The sequence below is a fragment of the Haemaphysalis longicornis genome, unplaced genomic scaffold, assembly GCF_048455015.1.
Source record: "Haemaphysalis longicornis isolate Haplotype H1 unplaced genomic scaffold, Haemaphysalis longicornis Haplotype H1 scaffold_1, whole genome shotgun sequence".
NCBI classification, from domain to species: domain Eukaryota; kingdom Metazoa; phylum Arthropoda; class Arachnida; order Ixodida; family Ixodidae; genus Haemaphysalis; species Haemaphysalis longicornis.
Window position 1 is genome coordinate 95,003,188 of NW_027526203.1, and position 20,577 is coordinate 95,023,764.

Consider the following 20,577-nt stretch of genomic DNA (forward strand, 5'->3'; position numbering starts at 1 on the left):
CTGCTCAACGCAAGGGTCAGCCCTGCTGGGCGATCCTGGATATCTGCCCTAGAACAATGACTCGCCGAACACGTGGAGCACATCGGTGCCACCGGATCATCAAGATATAAGCCCGATCACCGCCCTTACGCCCCATTGGCTGTCCAGCTCGATGACGTCGCCGCTTCGTGCTATAAAGCCAATGGACATCGCTTACTGCATCAGAGGGCACGGCGGCATCGCGTCGAGCATGTCTGACTGCGCATGGCTGATCGTGCAGGTTCTTCTTGTCTGCTCAACGCAAGGGTCAGCCCTGCTGGGCGATCCTGGACATCTGCCCTGGAACAATGACTCGCCGAACACGTGGAGCACATCGGTGCCACCGGATCATCAAGATATAAGCCCGATCACCGCCCTTACGCCCCATTGGCTGTCCAGCTCGGTGACGTCGCCGCTTCCTGCTATAAAGCCAGTGGACACAGCTTACTGCAGCAGAGGGCACGGCGGCATCGCGTCGAGCATGTCTGACTGCGCATGGCTGATCGTGCAGGTTCTTCTTGTCTTCTGAACGCAAGAGTCAGCCCTGCTGGGCGATCCTGGACATCTGCCCTGGAACAATGACTCGCCGAACACGTGGAGCACATCATTGCCACCGGATCATCAAGATATAAGCCCGATCACCGCCCTGACGCCCCATTGGCTGCCCAGCTCGGTGACGTCGCCGCTTCGTGCTATAAAGCCAGTGGACATCGCTTACTGCATCAGAGGGCACGGCGGCATCGCCTCGAGCATGTCTGACTGCGCATGGCTGATCGTGCATGTTCTTCTTGTCTGCTCAATGCAAGGGTCAGCCCTGCTGGCCGATCCTGGACATCTGCCCTGGAACAATGACTCGCCGAACAGCACATCGGTGCCACAGGATCATCAAGATATAAGCCCGATCACCGCCCTGACGCCCCATTGGCTGCCCAGCTCGGTGACGTCGCCGCTTCCTGCTATAAAGCCAGTGGACATCGCTTACTGCATGAGAGGGCACGGCGGCATCGCCTCGAGCATGTCTGACTGCGCATGGCTGATCGTGCAGGTTAGTTTTTATGATACTTCCCTAGGAAAATGTACTAGTTACTATGGATTAGTAGTGCTGCCGTGCCCTCGGCGTTGTCTCTGCATAGTGGCTGACTGTTGGTCTGTGCTACTTCTCGTATTGTGCGGGGACGTAGAGACAAATCCCTGTCCCCAGACCCGGTCCTCTTATGACCTCAATGGGCATAAAGATGTGTTAAGTGCTATTCTTGAGGAACTGAAAGAGATAAAGACTGCCGCGAACAAGCGCGATGAAACTCTGACCCGTATTAGTTCAAACCTTGATGAAGTTCTGAAGTTGTCAAAAGCAAATAAAGAAAAAATTCAGACCCTTCAGCACACTGTTGAACACCTAGAAAAAACTGTCGCGATTCAAGGCACTAGGCTTAATGACTATGAAGATCGGTCACGAAGGAATAACCTAGTAGTATTTTGCATTCCCGAAGGCCCTGAAGAAACCAGAGAAGTCATTGAAGACTTAGTTGTTCGACGGGTTTGCAATGATGAAGTGGAAGTCACTGTCACTTATCTCGAACGCATTCACAGAATTGGTAAACCCTGAAATGATAAACCCCGGCCAATCATTCTCAGGTTGTACAATTACAGCGAAGAAATAGCCATACTAAATAACTGTTTCAAACTTAAAGACAGCGAAGTTTCCGTGTCACATGACTACTCGCAGGCAACGCAGCACATAAGAAAAAAACTTTGGCAATCTGTAAGCTATGTAAGCAAGGCCGACAATAGGATAAAACTGGTTCATGATAAACTACATGTTAACAAAGACACTTATGCGTGGGACAAAGCAAAAGATTGCCGGGCACTCGTGCGCAAAGGTAAAAAAAAGAGAACTGAGCACTAAACAGAAAAACACGAAAAAGGCGAGCGAATGACTTCCGGTATCTTCAAAACAACAACCGAAAACATTGAGGCTTATTTCCCTTAATGTGCTAAGCTTATACAACAAACAAGAGGAACTCGAACACGTGTTGTTAACATACGACCCGCACATAGCTGTCATTTCGGAAACCTGGATTCGCCCAGATTTGCCTGATAATTGCGTGATTCCGTCTTCGTATACGTGCTATCGCAAAGATAGACTTACACGAGGAGGTGGTGTGGCAATCCTTGTGAAGGCGGGCCTTTCTTCCGTTATGCTGCCTGCTGTTAACCCTGACCACGAAAGTGTCTTTTGTAAAATAAATATTTCAGGAAACCATATTGTTATTGCGGGAATTTATATGCCGCCAGGAGCTCCCTGTGAATTTTTACTTGAACTGTATAATCATTTGGCCATGTATAAGGATCGTAATATTATTGCTGCAGGAGACTTCAACTTACCGCACATAGATTGGTGCTCGATGTCATCAGGGGCCACTAATACAAAGAACTCCGAAATCCTCCTAGATACGTTATTAGCTTACAACCTTACACAGACAGTACTATATCCAACACGGGTGACTAGCACTGCTTCCTCCATTCTAGATTAATTTTGTGTTCAGCCAGCTTTACTGATCATACCACAGAAATTAACGAAGGAGTCTCGGACCACAAGCTCGTATATTTTTCCTGCAAGATTCCAGACCGACTCAAGCTAAACAACGCTAAATTTGTAAAAGTAAAAGACTACAACGCAGCAGATAACCCAAACATTGCCCACCATTTAGAAGAAGCATTACTGGAATTTCACGATGACGATGTTAACGTCTTGTGGGCAAAGTTTAAGTCATGCGGCAATTATTGCATCAATAAGTTTACTCCAGATAAAATGAAAAAAATCAACAAAGCCAATCCTTGGATAACCAGAGAAATTATACATTTAAAACGTAAACTAAAATGGTACCGAAAAAGGAAGAACAGGGATGCCGCCTGTAATGATGGAGTGACGTGACCTTTACACCAGGCGCACGTGTGGCATTCTGCCCTTTAATAGACGTTGCACAAAATATATACACGCACAAGGACACAGTGTTGCAAACCCAAACACTGAAACCGAAACTGAAACTACATCAATTTATATAGGATACAACATATTTCCCTCCCTCAACTTTTAGTAAATCTGTTAGTATGTTGTAGAGGTTAATCGCGCTTAGTTTCTACATGGCAAGAGAATACACCGCAAGAAAGAAATTGTATAACCCGAATTACAAATACACATCAAAACACTACATCAGTGAATACACTCAAAATAGGCACACCAACACTGAGAAAATCCCTGCACACATTCACAGTTCGTGTCCATATCTAGCCGGCGGCCGTCTGTCTCGGTGCGGTTGAATACGACGGCCGGGTGGGCATGACACAACTAGTTGTTCTGTAGTGTTCACGGGCGGCCGTGACACAGTTTCTGATGCAGGGCACTGTTCTGTGGCTGACCTCGTTGGCGAAGCAGGATCACATACTGCACTAAGCACAGGTTGCGCTGCAGGAACACTTGCCTCTGCAGACGCTGGCACCGTTTCTGATGGAGGACACTGTTCTGTGGCTGACCTCGTTGGCGAAGCAGGATCACATACTGCACTAGGCACAGGTTGCGCTGCAGGAACACTTGCCTCTGCAGACGCTGGCTGCCATGTTGCAGCGAGAAGTGTCGCATCGCCGGGGTCGTGATGAAGGGACGAGTCACGACAAACGGGATGTTGCTGAAGGCCATTGTTGCTCGTGCGACGAGCAGGCACCTTGCTCAGCTTTGCGGCGTTCCAGGTTCTGCCGTCATCGAGGAGGAAGGATGCTGGACCACGTTGCTCGACGACTTCCCGGGGCTTTGAAAAAGAAGTGTCACCCTTGAATGAAACCGATGGTTTCTTCACCCGCACCATGTCTCCTACGGCCACCACTGTCGGCTTTGCCGCTCGCCTCCTGTCGGTGTAGGCTTTGCTGTACTGTTGCCTGTGCTTGACACGCTGTCGAAGCCTGGCCAGTTCCTGATAGGGTGTCTTCGCAAACGACTCGGGCGATGAGCCGAGGATGTCAAGCTTTGTCCTTGGCAGCCTTCCATGAAGCAGTACCGCAGGGCCCACTCCTGTTGTGGCGTGAGGTGTACACCTGTAAACGGCGAGATAATCCCGTACAGCAGTTCGCAGCGAAGGCTGTTCCAGACGAGCCAGTTGGAGGTACGTCTTGAATGTGCGGTTGAACCGCTCGATCTGTCCATTTGCCTGCGGATAATAAACAGATGAAGGCGACAGGCGGATCGCTCGTTCTTTTAGGAAGTCGATAAATTCTTTTGAGGTGAACTGGGGCCCATTATCGCACACTATCTCTTCAGGATACCCTTCTCTCGCAAAGATATTGAGCAGGAACTCGTTCACGGTTCTTGTAGAAACGTCTCTGCACAACTGCACTTCAAGCCATTTTGAGAAGTAGTCCACGAGCGTCAGTGCAAACCTGCAATCTGGAGGCGCCCTCTCGAGGGGACCAACGATATCAATCGCCAGTTTCTGCCACGGTCTCTCCGGTAGCTCCACAGGTTTCAAAGGGGCAGGGGACGTCTGGGCCGATTTATCCGCTGCTTGACAGATGGTAATGTTGTGGACTGCTTCTTCCACATGACTGTCCATGCGGGGCCACCAAAACTGCTCCCTAAGTATGGCTTTGGTGCGTCCGATACCCTGCTGGGTTTCATGCGCTGTTGCTAGCAGTTGAACCATGAGAGATGAAGGAACGACGAGCCTCTCTGCCCGCAACAACAATTCTCCCACTACTGACAATTCCTCTCGAACTCTAAAATATTGTTTTGGCTCTACACGCAAGTTCTTATGCGAGGGCCAAGACCCCTGTACGTACGCCTTCACCTTCTGAAGCGTGACGTCCGCAAGAACTGCTTGTTCAAACTGCTCTCTCGTCAGGCAAGTTGGTTGGACCATGCAAACAATTTCTTCCTCAAAAGTCAGCTCCGAATCTGCCACATGGACCGGCAACCGCGAAAGAGCATCGGCTTCTCTGTTTGACGAGCCTTTCTGGTACTCCACCGTAAAATTGTAACGTAGTAGCCTTGCACACCAACGTGCAATTCTGAGTGGGCGGCGGCCTGAGCCCTGCGAGGACAGAAGTGAAACGAGTGCCTGGTGATCTGTTCGGAGAGTGAAGCTACGCCCCCACAGGTAAGAATGCCAATGTTCGCATGCCCAAATGCAGGCAAGTGCCTCTCTTTCGCCAAACGCGTACTTCCTTTCCGCCGACGAGAGCGTGCGCGATGCAAAAGCGACAGTACGAAGTGTGTGACCAGCGCGCTGCTGGAGGACTGCTCCGAATCCACATTCAGACGCATCAGTGGAAATGATAATTGGAAGTGCAGGATCAAACATCTGCAAGACCAGATCTGAGGACAATACAGACTTTATGCTGCGGAAACTTGTATCCACCTCAGCAGACCAGGCGAACTCTTGGTCTTTCCTAAGTAGAACTCTCATTGGCTCCATCACCTCGGCTAAGTGTGGAACGAACTTGGCGTAGTATTCTACTAACCCAAGAAACGAACGGAGTTCGGCGGCATTGTTTGGAACTGGAGTGTTCACCATTGCGTCGACTTTCTCTGGCAGTGGCGAAATACCAGAAGGAGTCACCTTGTTGCCCAAAAATTCAAGCTCCTGAACTCCGAACACACATTTACTGTTCAGCTTCAGACCTGCGTCCTTGATATGCTGTAGAACTGTCTCAAGGTTCTTTAGGTGCTCCTCAGCGGATTTACCAAACACAATGACGTCGTCAATGTAAAAGAGGACACCAGCACAATTGCGGAGTACGAGAGACATCATACTCTGGAAAGCCGCAGGTGCTGACGCTAGCCCAAAACAAACGCGTTTGAACCGGTACAGCCCATCATGTGTAATGAATGCAGTCAAGTCCCTACTCTCAGGATCCAGGAGTACTTGGTGATAGGCAGAAGCTAAGTCAAGCTTCGAAAAATGCGTTGCCCCCACCAAAGCACAAAGCAACTCATCCATGTGCGGCAGCGGAAAGCTGTCCGGAACGATCGCCTTGTTAGGTTCGCGTAAGTCTACACAAAGCCTAATAATGCCATCTTTCTTCTCAATGACTACAATGGGGGACACCCATTCTGATGCATTGATACGTTCAATGATCTCCAAGTTTTCCAAGCGCTGCAGTTCAGAAGACACGCGTGGTCGTAACATCAAAGGAAGACGGCGAAGTTTTGATGCTACCGGCTGAACACCCGCACGTGTCGTAATCCTGTGAACAAAACCTTTTGCAAGACCCAGCTCATTTGTGAAGAGTGAGCCAAACTTTTGCTGAAGTTCTGGTGGCAACTGCGTGGACAACTCGAACGGACATGACACGGCTACTTCGGCATTCGGTACCGCGCTGGTTTGAAAGCACTGCAGTCGAGACCCTTCAATGCACAGCTTCAATGCCTTAATACCATCCAAGCCTATGAAAGAAGTGCCCTGTTCGACGACATAAAACAAGAGCGGTGCGCTGCGATTCTCGAAGGAAACTTCCGAAAAGAAGCAGCCTCGAACCAAAATTGGTCGTTTTGAATAATCCAGGAGTGTTACACGAGGAACGGGAAGCAGGTGCACACTTGGAAAATGCTGGTCAAACACCTTCCCTGAAATAACTGAAACCGAAGAGCCAGAATCAACTAACAGTTTCAATTTGACCTGCCCGACTTGAACGTTAATGTGTATTGCAGATGCAAGAGGCTGTTGAACCACAAGAACCTGTGCAGTTTCATCCTGCGACAGGCTATCAGCTGAAAGTTCGTGGACAACTGCATGCCACCGTTTCTTGTTGCAAACATTCTCAAAATGACCGAAACGGCCACAGAAGAAGCATTTTCTTCCTTTAGCTGGGCAGCGTTGCCATGAAGCGTGATGCTCGCTAGAACCACAACGAAAACAATGCGAAGAATTCGCGTGTTGCTGCAAATTCGACGGACGGCGCTCTCGAGAAGAGGGGCGGTTCCCATGCGTACCTGCCTTATCACGTTGAGCGATAGTGCGAGCGCGCGGCCGTGAATGCGGTGACGGCGACAAACTGTCCTTTGCGCAGGAATGCGCAGATACTGGCTGCACAGAAACAGAAAATTCCTTCATTTCCGCGGCTGCTTGCTCGATTTGACTCGCGAGAGCAACTGCCTTGTCAAACGACAGGGAAGACCCTTCTAACAAAAGACGTTCACGAACGCGATCCGACGACACACCGGCAACAAACTGGTCGCGTAACGTCTCTTCTGGCGATTTAAACGAGCACATCGCGGCGAGCTCTGTAAGAGCGGTCACGTACTCTTGAACCGACTCGCCTGGGGACTGAATCCGGCGGTGAAATCGGTGGCGCTCGACGACGAGGTTGCAGGTAGTGTCGAAGTGCTTGGCAAGTGTCGCTACCGCGGAGGCGTACACGTCTGGCGTAGCTGCAGCCCCTTGCTTCTCCTCGGTCTGCTCGGCCGCCTGCGACACAGGCAGGGTGCTGAAAATGCGTTTACCTTCGGGTCCCAAACAGTGAAGTAGAAGAGCCTTGCGACGCTCTGGGGGGAATTCGGAAGTACCGGATGCCAACAGGTACACCTCGAACATGTCGTGCCATCATGACCATGGTTGCACGGGGCGACCGGGTGTCGGGAGGAACGGCTCCAGTGGGGTGGTTCCGGCGAAAGCCATCGGGTAGGCGTGTCTGGTTGGGTCCCGGGGAATTACATGAGAATGCGGTTCTAAATCCTCGTCGCCATTGTAATGATGGAGTGACGTGACCTTTACACCAGGCGCACGTGTGGCATTCTGCCCTTTAATAGACGTTGCACAAAATATATACACGCACAAGGACACAGTGTTGCAAACCCAAACACTGAAACCGAAACTGAAACTACATCAATTTATATAGGATACAACACCGCCCTTCTTCTTAAGCTAAGTTCTAAGTTGAAATCTAAACTGCGAGAAGCTAAAGAGCGCTTCTATTCAACCAACCTTGGGCGCTTTGCTACCGAATCCCCTCCCAAATTCTGGCAATTTTTATCAAACAAGGACTCAAGAAGCGTAGATCAAATAGCTGTTGGTGCTCGCATTGTTACAGATAAAAAGAAAATTGCTGAAACGTTTAATTCCTATTTCTAGAGCGTATTCGCAAGGCCAGCCACGCTGGGTAATATGCCTTACGTCAACGATAGCAACAAATATATCCAAATTACTGTCGAGGGTGTTACTGAGCAGCTCCTACGATTAGATCCTAAAAAATCCGCAGGACCTGATAACATTCCCACCGCATTTCTTAAAAGATATGCAGAGCTGCTGGCTAGATTCTTGGTACAATTGTATTCTAAGTCTCTTGAAACTTCTTGCCTACCACTTGAATGGTTGGTTGCCCGAGTGAAACCAATTTTTAAAAAAGGCTCTGTCACCGATTATTGTTATTACCGACCCATATCTCTCACTTGCACAGTTTTTAAAGTTCTTCAACACGTAATTGCTAAACACCTAAATGATTTTCTTGACAATAATAATCTTCTTACTAACGTACAGCACGGTTTTTGAAGAGGTATTTCAACTGCAACTCAATTAGTAATTACCGTCCATGAGATGGCACAGGTGCTTGACAGATTGACGCAGTTCTAATAGACTTCTCGAAAGCGTTTGATAGAGTTCCACATTCGAAACTAATAACAAAAATGAAAAACTTAGGCATCCCATCACAAGTCGTCAATTGGGTCATTTCATACCTAACTGGCCGCAAGGAATATGTTGAAATTGACGGTGCCTGTTCTCGTTTTCTAGATGTTTTCTCGGGCGTCCCACAGGGCTCGGTGTTGGCACCGGTTCTGTTTAACATTAATATTAACGATCTTGGCCAAATTGTAAAGCCCCCTCTACGCCTCAAGCTGTTTGCAGACGATTGCATCATATTTAGCCACATAGTGTCTGCCGCTGACCAGCAAGTTCTTAACCATGCTTTGCATACAATAACGGAATGGTGCAATAAATGGGATATACTTATAAATCCCGACAAGACGGTTCACATGTGCATCTCAAATAAGAAGAATACAGTAATACCTCGTTAACTCGAAATCGTAAAAACCAGGGAAAATTTCGAGATAAATGGATTTTCGAGATAAGCAAAGTTGCGCTAATCGCCGGGAAAAATGAGCCCTGTTCAGAAAAATCCCTACTACTTACCGGCTCTTCAGCGGCAGTTTCTAATCTTTCTTCTCGTGCAGGTTTAAAAGAGAAAAAAAATAACATACAAGAGACTTTAACTGGCTGGGTTTTGCCGCACTGCCATTGTATTTAGCAGAGAAAAACTGCCTAATGCTCGTCTGCTTTGCGGTCGTACCCGGGCCTAGGAAGGCGTCCTCCAGCTGCTTGACGCATCGCATCAGTCGATCTTCCCCGTCGCTGCACTCGACCTTATTTCGAAGCAAGCGCAGAAAATTTATCGTCTCAGAAGATGTCGGCACCTCTCGAGGTGGTTCGTCATTGCCGTCGTCTCCGCCGTCCCCTACGTTAATGGCCGTTTGAACGATTTCGGCGTTCGCCATTTCTCCGGTCACCGCCACATCCTGCTGACACAGCGAAAAGTCAGAAAACTCCAGAAAAGTAACGTCATTTTCGGCGTCGACGTAAGGCAGGCGCGGCTAAATAAGAAAATTCCCCCGCATTTCCCCGAGGGGGAGAATGTGAAAGTGCGAATGCACGGTTGTCGGCCCGCTTGCGGCGCTTGCGCTCGGCCCCCGCAGCCCACCGCCTCGCCGCCTTCTCTTCCATCTCTTCCATCGGGTTTGTAGTATCACGTGTACACCACGCAGTTATCAAGCCGCTATAACGCCGCTGAGTCGCCAACGCACGCCGCTGACGACGTAGTTTGAATGCGTTAAAGATATAAGGCGCGTTACTCACACTGATATCAGCGTGGCGTCCGTGGCTTAGTCGGTAGCGCGTCGCGCTGCGGTCGCAAAGTCCTCGGATCGAAACCTGGCGCCGGATGCTGTTTCTTTTTCAAATATAGAGGAGCACTGCGGACGCCGCCGCCGCCGCCGGCGGTGGATGATTTGGGGTCGCTTATAAAGTGCATTCGCACTTAAAAAAAAATCGACGGACTTCAGGCGTGGCAGCATTGCGCGAATCTTGTGAAATGGTCCGGCGGCGGAATTTTCGTTCTACTCCCAGTCAAGATTTCGAGTTATCCGTAATCCGACCCAAAAATACTTCGAGATAAAGGGAAAAATATACATGGGACGTATAGGAAAATGTTCGGTGCCGCGGAAAATTTCGACTTAGCCGATTTTTCGAGATATGCGAGTTCGAGTTAACGAGGTATTACTGTAAATATAATTTCATGTATAGTCTTGGCAATTGTCAGATTAAACAAGTGGAGGAACATAAGTACCTGAGGTTAACCTTGACGTCCAGACTTAACTGGTCAACACATATTGCCGCAAACCATACATTGAGTTTGTTTATTCGTGTTTTGCTTTTGCCGCCCGGCTGCGCCGGTCTGTGTTATCTCTGCGCCAAGGGAAGCGCTTGTTCCGTTCTTTCTTTCTGTGCCGCATGTGTTATCTGTTGTGATAGGGAGAGCATTCCGATCTAACGTGAACAGCCCAGAATAATCTTCTTGGATCTACTATGTTCTCGATGTGAATCGACGTTTCGAGAACCACGCGCCCCGAAAGATAAAAAGCCTGCAGTGCGGACGCCGGAGCATTCGATTCGACGACACTCGCCTGTGCAAGTCACTTTGCTGACCGCTGCTTCGCCGCCTCTGTATTCTTTTGAGTTGTTAGGGGAGCACAAGTTCACTCCAATAAATGTGTTTCTCATTCAAGACAACTGCATCGTCCATGTCTTCGTGACATCTGGTGGAGGTGCGGGGTACGCACCCTTCATGCCCACTGCAACCTCTGGAAGCCGCCAAGCCAGTCCAACAAGAGCCAGCCTCCGCGTGCAAGATTTACCACCCGAGTTCGGTCTACTACTGGAGAAGACGAAGAAGAAAGACGTCGCAACCAGCACCATGCTCAGCCAAGCCAATCCTCCTGTCGTTCTGCAGCAGCCACGGGAACCACCATCATTCCAAGGAGGCCCCGCAGAAGACCCAGAAGAATGGTTGGAGAAACTGGAGCGCGTCCGGAAATTCAACAGGTGGGACGACGCAGAAACGTTCCAGCACGTTTTCTTTTACTTGGAAGATTCGGCTCGCACTTGGTTCGAGAACCTCGAGAGCTCCTTGACAAACTGGGCTCAGTTCAAAAGCGAGTTCACTAAGACCTTCACTACCGTGGTCAGAAAAGAACGCGCACCGCTTTTACTTGAAACTCGAACGCACCACCCCAACGAAGGGGTAGTGATCTTTGTTGAGGAGATGAAGAGGTTGTTTCGACGTGCGGATCCGGAGATGACAGAAGAAAAGAAACTAAGGTTTCTCATGCGAGGGTAAAGCAGGAGCTTTTTGCTTGCCTTGTCCGCAACCATCCCAAGACGGTGGCCGAATTTGCGTCTGAGGCGGCCGCGATGCAGAAGACGATGGAAGTTCGAACGAGGCAGTACGATCGCCCGGTCAACGTGCTGGTTTCCGAGACGATCGGTGCCGGAGCTACAAGCTCCGAGACACTGCGTGAGACCATCCGAGCAGTGGTCAGGGAGGAGCTTCGGAAGATTTTTCCGACGACGCCGCAACCTCAAGTGGCTTCCCTGACTGACGTCATCCGCGAAGAGGTTCAACACGCTTTGGGCACTTCGATGCCATCCGAGGCACCCCGCGAGCCACAGGCGATGACCTATTCCGGGGCTGTTCATCGACCCCGCCCTGCTCCAACCCGCCTACAAGAAGCTCCACCGTACCGCCGTCCACTCTCGCCGCCGTCCCCACTCTCGCCGCCGTCCCCACTGTCGCCGCCGTCGACCGTACCGCCGTACACAGCCCAAACCCAGACGCCGAGGAAGACTGACGTTTGGCGAACGCCAGATCATCGTCCGCTGTGCTACCATTGCGGGGAGGCCGATCACATCTATCGTCGCTGCCCGTACAGGAGACTCGGACTGCGTGGTATCTCCGTCGACGCCCCACGCCCCCGACCCGGCCAGCGCCCTACTGAGATCGACGAATACCTGTCCAACACCAACCGAGGACCAGCCCGCTAACACCGATCGCCGTCGCCCTACCCATACTAGTCGCCTAACCGCCGTAGCAATGCTGATTTCCCACGTGGAAGGTCCCCCAGCCCACGCGGGGGAAACTAAAAGCAGCAACTTCTGGCGGTGAAGTTGCTCTACGGCGAAATACTGGAAACCCTCCAACGACGCAAGGACGCGCCGAAGACAGTGATTCACGGCATGCCCTCATCCCGACGACCAGACCTAGCCCTGACGAGACTCCTGAACACGGCGACAGCTACACGGCGCGACGCGTACCCGACCTGACCGAGACGTTCGTTGAGAAGACGACGACAACGACGATGCAAAGTGCCCTACCGTCAACACGTACAAGCAGAGATACGACGCCCCGACGAACCCGGAACTCGAGGAAAACTGCATCTGACGTCAAGGTGTCCATCGATGGCTTTGACGTAGTCGTGCTCGTAGACACGGGAGCTGACTATTCGGTATTGAGCGGAGCATTTGCGTCTAAACTGAAGAAAGTTATGACCAGATGGGACGGTCCGCACATGCGCACAGCAGGAGGCCACCTCGTGACGCCAAGTGGAACGTGCACATCGCGCGTCACCATAGACGGCACAACGTACCCTGCGGCGTATGTCATTCTGCCTAACTGCTCCCGCGACGTAATTCTTGGAATGGACTTTTTGATGGACAACGGTGCAATAATCGATCTGCAGACCAAGTCAATAACTTTTTCCCCCAATCACTCCATGACGCCGGAACCGAACCCCGAACGACGTGCTGCTGTAAGGATTGCCGATGATCATGTCACCCTGCCACCCCGCGCAAGCTTGATGGTCGCAATCTACTATGAAGATGCTGCTCCTGACGTCGACGCTATCGTAGACACTGATCAAAGGGTGCTTCTCGACCGTGGTGTGTCGGTCGCAAGAGGCATTGCGCGCTTCAAGGAACACCAATCCCACATTTTGGTTACTAATTTCACCGAGGAGTACCAGCATTTAAACAAGGGCGCGGCAATTGCATTTCTCGAAGAAACGCAAGAAGCAGGTGACGTGATCGCGGTCGCCGACTTTGAACGCACCCCCATAGAAGCCTTCAAGCTCCCGCAGCCCTTCGCAGTGAATCCGGCGCTACCGCAAGAACAACGGAACAAATTATTGGCTTTGCTGCGTCGCTATAGCGAATCTTTTTCGTCGAGCGCAAAACTACGTCAGACCCCTCTAGGGAAGCACCGAATAATAACCGAAGATGGAGCCCGACCTACCCGACAGTCACCGTACCGCGTCTCTTCACACGAACGGGAAGCCATCCAGACTCAAGTCGACGACATGTTCAGCGACGACATTATACAGCCACCGAAAAGCCCCTGGGCTGCGCCCGTCGTACTCGTAAAGAAAAAAGACGGCACATTAAGGTTTTGTGTTGACTACCGGTGACTGAACAAAATCACGAAAAAGGACGTGTACCCCCTCCCCCGAATCGACGACGCCCTCGACCACCTCTGCCACGCGAAGTACTTGTCATCGATGGACCTGAAGACCGGCTACTGGCAAATTGAAGTGGACGAGAAAGACCGACAGAAGACTGCATTTATAACCCCAGACGGCCTATACGAGTTCAAGGTGTGCACAGCACCAGCGACGTTTCAAAGACTCATGGACACTGTGCTAGCTGGCCTTAAGTGGCACACCTGCCTCGTATACCTCGACGACGTAGTGGTATTCGCCCGGACTTTCGACGAACACCTTGCAAGGTTGGAGTCTGTACTCGAGGCCATTCGTACGTCGGGGTTGACGCTGAAGCCTGAAAAGTGCCGTTTCGCATTCGGGGAACTAAAGTTCTTGGGCCACGTCGTCAACGACGCGGGAGCCCTACCTGACCCGGCAAAAACTTCAGCCATTGCGAACTTCCCTAGACCGAAAGACAAGAAGGGCGTGCGAAGATTTCTCGGGCTGTGCGCATACTACCGGCGCTTCGTCGCAAACTTCGCACGCATTGCAGAGCCACTCACGTGCTTGACGAAAGATAGCACCCCTTTCAGCTGGGAAAACGACCAAGAGAAAGCATTCTGCGAGCTTCAAAAACGCGTGCAAAGCCCGCCCGTGCTCGCTCATTTCGACGAAAATGCCGAAACGGAAATGCACACGGACGCCAGTGATATAGGCTTGGGTGCCGTTCTTGTCCAAAAGCAAAGCGGCTGCGAAAGGGTAATCGCCTATGCCAGCCGTGGTCTGTCGAAGGAGGAGAAAAACTATTCTGCCTCTGAGAAAGAGTGCCTGGCTATTATTTGGGCGATTTCAAAATTTTTGCCCATACGTGTATGGAAGGCCATTCAAGGTTGTAACAGACCACCATGCGCTGTGTTGGCTCGCCAAATTGAAGAACCCCTCTGGCCGTCTTGGGCGGTAGAGCTTGCGCCTGCAGGAGTTCGACGTTACAGTCGTTTATAAATCCGGCAGGAAACACTCCGACGCCGACTGCCTGTCCCGCGCCCCGTCGACCCACCAGCACAAGACTCTGATGAAGACAGCGCGTTCTTCGGGATCGTGACGGAGAGCGACCTAGCCGCCCAGCCGCGTGCCGACCCCGACTTACGCGTCATAATCGAGTACCTCGAGGGATGCAACGTTGCCGTTCCTAGGACCTTCAAACGCAGCTTACCAGCCTTCAGCCTGAGAAACTCCGTCCTCGTGAAGAAGAATTTCAGCCCCGGAACAAGAGCGAATTACCTTCTCGTGATCCCCGCGGACCTTCGTGACGAAATTTTGGAAGCGTGCCACGACGACCCGTCTTCCGGACATCTCGGCACAGCCCGCACTATTGGAAAAATCAAGGCGAGGTACTACTGGCCCGGCCTTACCTCTGACGTCACCCACTACGTCCGGAGCTGCCGTGACTGCAAGCCACGAAAAACGCCGCCGAGAAGACCCGCCGGACTTCTGCAACCGATCACCGTCCCATCGAGACCATTTCAACAGATTGGAATCGACCTTTTAGGCCCGTTCCCTACGTCACGATCACAGAACAAGTTGATTGTCGTAGCGACAGACTACATGACGCGCTACGCAGAGACCGCCGCTCTTCCGTGGGGGACTGCACAAGAAGTGGCAAAGTTCTTTATAAGCCAAGTTGTGCTGCGACATGGAGCCCCGGAAGTCCTAATCACAGACCGCGGAACGGCATTTACTGCGGAGCTGATGCAAGGAGTATTATGCTACAGCAACACGGATCACCGAAGAACGACGGCGTACCACCCCCAAACGAACGGACTAAGAGAACGTCTGAACAAGACAATCGCAGATATGCTGTCACTGTACGTTGACGTTGAACATAAGACTTGGGACGAAATGCTCCCGTATGTCACGTTTGCGTAAAACACGGCTATCCAGGAGACGACGCAGATGACGCCGTTCGAGCTTGTCTACGGTAGAAGGCCGACTACGATGCTCGACGCCATGCTTCCGCACGTAGAAGACGACGACCTTCAACTATATTCAACTATATATTCAACTTGCGGAGGCCCGCCAGCTCGCTCGAGTTCGTATAATGGACCAGCAGCTGGTGGATGCGGGCCGCTACAACCTCCGACGCCGAGACGCCGAGTACCAACCAGGGGATCGTGTGTGGGTTTGAACTCCCATCCGACGACGCGGACTCAGTGAGAAGCTCCTGCGACGCTATTTCGGACCCTACCAGATTCTACGACGTGTTGGCCAACTTACCTACGAAGTGATCCCCGATGGTGACTCCGGCACATCACGACAACGCACGCGGCCTGAAGTCGTCCACGTGTTTCGCATAAAACCTTTCTACGGACGATAACGAATTTTCTTTTTCGGACTGTCGCTTATGTTAGCATCGGGTCGATGCACTCTTAGAGGGGGGGGTAATGCAGCGAACCATACATTGGGTTTGTTTATTTGTGTTTTGCTTTTACCGCCCGGCTGCGCCGGTATGTGTTATCTCTGCGCCAAGGGAAGCGCGTGTTCCATTCTTTTTTTCTGTGCCGCATGTGTTATCTGTTGTGATAGGGAGAGCATTCCGATCTAACGTGAACAGCCCAGAATAATCTTCTTGGATCTACTATGTTCTCGATGTGAATCAACGTTTCGAGAAGCACGCGCCCCGAAAGATAAAAAGCCTGCAGTGCGGACGCCGGAGCATTCGATTCTACGACACTCGCCTGTGCAAGTCACTTTGTTGACCGCTGCTTGGCCGCCTCTGTATTCTTTTGAGTTGTTAGGGGAGCACAAGTTCGCTCCAATAAACGTGTTTCTCATTCAAGACAACTGCATCGTCCTTGTCTTCGTGACAATTTAAATAACATATGTTCCTCCGCGAGAAAGAAGTTAGGATTTCTGAAGCATATATTGGGTGATGCCCCCTCGTAGCTTAGACTTATTGCATACAAATCCATTGTAAGACCCACCCAGGAATACGGGAGCATTTTCTGCGACCCCCACGCTATCACTAATAAAGAAAAGGTTGAAAAAATTCACAGATTGGCAGCTCGTGTTATTTATAAACGTTTTAGACGTCGCGACTCCCCTTCAGCTATGTTGGAACTCGCACACCTAGAGCCATTGGCCAACCGACGTAAAAGTGCCCGTCTAAACTTTCTACACCAGATGTATTTTAATAAACTGGGAATCCAGTCACAAGATTACATAGCTAACAACCCTAGTCGAGCGTCTCGTCACAAACATAGCCGAAGTAATAAACCGTTCTTTCCCCCTACAGACCAATACAAAAATTCATTTTTTCCCAGAACTGTTTCCGATTGGAATGTTTTGCCAGAGTGTTCACCCTTGCTGTCATCCAATGTATAATGATTGCACACTTACCTGTTCATTATGTATCCCCACGTTCATGTATTGATCTTGTATCCGTACGCATGTCTTCTGGATGTGTACATCCTTCTCCGGCTTGGACCTCTCAAGGTCCGCAGTATTGTACAAATAAATAAATAAAAAGCTTTGGCACTGCGGGTTGCATCAGCCTCAATCGCGGTAATGTAACATGACCTATCGCGCTTAACCAGAGCTCATTTGAGGGGGTTAATTGCATTTGACCAGACCTAATTGAAGAGTTGATGGGGGCAAGCTGTACATTTTTGGGGGTATGCGGTACGGAATTATTGCGCAAAGGCATTGGCAACGTCAGATATGCTCTCTAATTGTTCATCGCGGAGGATATTGATTGCAGGTTAATTGTAGAGGTTTGGGAACGGAATTAGCCTCAGAAAGCTTTGGCATTGCGGGTTGCATCAGCCTCAACCGCGGTAATGAAACAGGACCTAAAGCGCTTAACCAGAGCTAATTTGAGGGGGTTAATTGCGTTTTACCAGACCTGGTTTAACAGTTCAGGGGGGCAAGCTGCACGTTTTTGGGCGCATGCGGTACTGAATTGTTGCGGAAAGGCATTGGCCACGTTTGATATGCTCTCTTATTGTTCATGGCGGAGGTAATTCTTTCCAGGTGAATTTTTAGAGGTTTGGGAAAGGAAGTGGCCTCAGAAAGCTTTGGTATTGCGGGTTGCATCAGCCTCAATCGCGATAATGCAACGCGACCTGTCGCGCTTAACCAGACCTAATTTGAGGGGGTCATCGCGTTAACCAGACTTAATTTAACAGTTGCTGGGAGCAAGCTGCACTTTTTATGGCGTATGCGGTACCGAATTGTTGCGCAAAGGCATTGGCAACGTCCGATAGGTTCTTTAATACTTTATCGGGGAGGTTAATGTTTCCAGATGAATTTTTAGAGGTTTGGCAATGGACGTGGCCACAGAAAGCTTTGGCATTGCTTGTAGCATCAGCCCCAAGCGCGGTAATGTAACACGACCTATCGCACTTAACCAGACATAATTTTAACGGGTTAATCGCGTTTAACCCGACATAATTTGACAGTTGGCGGGTGCAAGCTGCACTTTTTATGGCGTGTGAGGTAAGGAATTGTTGCGCAAAGGCATTGGCAACGTCCCATATGCTCTCGAATTGTTCATGGCGGAGGTAATTGTTTTCAGGTAAATTTTCAGAGGTTTGGGAACGGACGTGGCCTCAGAAAGCTTTGGCATTGCGGGTTGCATCCGCCTCAACCGCTGTAATGTAACAGGACCCATCGCGCTTAACCAGACTTATTTGAGGCGGTTAATCACGTTTAACCAAACTTAATTTAACAGTTGAGGGGGCAAGCTGCACTTTTATGGCGTGTGCGGTACGAAATTGTTGCGCAAAGGCATGGGCAACGTCCCATATGCTCTCTAATTGTTCATGGCGGAGGTAATTGTTTTCAGGTAAATTTTCAGAGGTTTGGGAACGGACGTGGCCTCAGAAAGCTTTGGCATTGCGGGTTGCATCAGCCTCAACCGCTGTAATGTAACAGGACCCATCGCGATTAACCAGACTTAGTTTGAGGCGGTTAATCACGTTTAACCACACCTAATTTAACAGTTGAGGGGGCAAGCTGCACTTTTATGGCGTGTGCGGTACGAAATTGTTGCGCAAAGGCATGGGCAACGTCCCATATGCTCTCTAATTGTTCATGGCGGAGGTAATTGTTTTCAGGTAAATTTTCAGAGGTTTGGGAACGGACGTGGCCTCAGAAAGCTTTGGCATTGCGGGTTGCATCAGCCTCAACCGCTGTAATGTAACAGGACCCATCGCGATTAACCAGACTTAGTTTGAGGCGGTTAATCACGTTTAACCAAACTTAATTTAACAGTTGAGGGGGCAAGCTGCACTTTTATGGCGTGTGCGGTACGAAATTGTTGCGCAAAGGCATGGGCAACGTCCCATATGCTCTCTAATTGTTCATGGCGGAGGTAATTGTTTTCACGTAAATTTTCAGAGGTTTGGGAACGGACGTGGCCTCAGAAAGCTTTGGCATTGCGGGTTGCATCAGCCTCAACCGCTGTAATGTAACAGGACCCATCGCGATTAACCAGACTTAGTTTGAGGCGGTTAATCACGTTTAACCAGACCTAATTTAACAGTTGAGGGGGCAAGCTGCACTTGTATGGCGTGTGCGGTACGAAATTGTTGCGCAAAGGCATGGGCAACGTCCCATATGCTCTCTAATTGTTCATGGCGGAGGTAATTGTTTTCAGGTAAATTTTCAGAGGTTTGGGAACGGACGTGGCCTCAGAAAGCTTTGGCATTGCGGGTTGCATCAGCCTCAACCGCTGTAATGTAACAGGACCCATCGCGATTAACCAGACTTAGTTTGAGGCGGTTAATCACGTTTAACCAGACCTAATTTAACAGTTGAGGGGGCAAGCTGCACTTTTATGGCGTGTGCGGTAAGAAATTGTTGCGCAAAGGCATGGGCAACGTCCCATATGCTCTCTAATTGTTCATGGTGGAGGTAATTGTTTTCAGGTAAATTTTCAGAGGTTTGGGAACGGACGTGGCCTCAGAAAGCTTTGGCATTGCGGGTTGCATCAGCCTCAACCGCTGTAATGTAACAGGACCCATCGCGATTAACCAGACTTAGTTTGAGGCGGTTAATCACGTTTAACCAGAACTTATTTAACAGTTGAGGGGGCAAGCTGCACTTTTATGGCGTGTGCGGTACGAAATTGTTGCGCAAAGGCATGGGCAACGTCCCATATGCTCTCTAATTGTTCATGGCGGAGGTAATTGTTTTCAGGTAAATTTTCAGAGGTTTGGGAACGGACGTGGCCTCAGAAAGCTTTGGCATTGCGGGTTGCATCAGCCTCAACCGCTGTAATGTAACAGGACCCATCGCGATTAACCAGACTTAGTTTGAGGCGGTTAATCACGTTTAACCAAACTTAATTTAACAGTTGAGGGGGCAAGCTTCACTTTTATGGCGTGTGCGGTACGAAATTGTTGCGCAAAGGCATGGGCAACGTCCCATATGCTCTCTAATTGTTCATGGCGGAGATAATTGTTTTCAGGTAAATTTTCAGAGGTTTGGGAACGGACGTGGCCTCAGAAAGCTTTGGCATTGCGGGTTGCATCAGCCTCAACCGCTGTAATGTAACAGGACCCATCGCGATTAACCAGACTTAGTTTGAGGCGGTTAATCACGTTTAACCAGACCTAATTTAACAGTTGAGGGGGCAAGCTGCACTTTTATGGCGTGTGCGGTACGAAATTGTTGCGCAAAGGCATGGGCAACGTCCCATATGCTCTCTAATTGTTCATGGCGGAGGTAATTGTTTTCAGGTAAATTTTCAGAGGTTTGGGAACGGACGTGGCCTCAGAAAGCTTTGGCATTGCGGGTTGCATCAGCCTCAACCGCTGTAATGTAACAGGACCCATCGCGATTAACCAGACTTAGTTTGAGGCGGTTAATCACGTTTAACCAGACCTAATTTAACAGTTGAGGGGGCAAGCTGCACTTGTATGGCGTGTGCGGTACGAAATTGTTGCGCAAAGGCATGGGCAACGTCCCATATGCTCTCTAATTGTTCA

At 50.2% G+C, this 20,577-nt stretch overlaps 1 long non-coding RNA gene and 1 pseudogene across 1 annotated transcript; both read right to left on the reverse strand.

Moving 5' to 3' along the window:
• Positions 1-2,912: 2,912 nt before the first annotated feature.
• On the reverse strand, positions 2,913-4,338 carry LOC144164997 (uncharacterized). Its single transcript, XR_013321300.1, has 2 exons — positions 3,553-4,338; positions 2,913-3,438 (listed from the first exon to the last, which is right to left on the reverse strand). It is a non-coding gene; the product is annotated as an uncharacterized LOC144164997 (long non-coding RNA).
• A 4-nt stretch (positions 4,339-4,342) lies between these two features.
• LOC144164988 (uncharacterized) lies at positions 4,343-7,908 on the reverse strand (annotated as a pseudogene).
• Between the last annotated feature and the right edge of the window lie 12,669 nt (positions 7,909-20,577).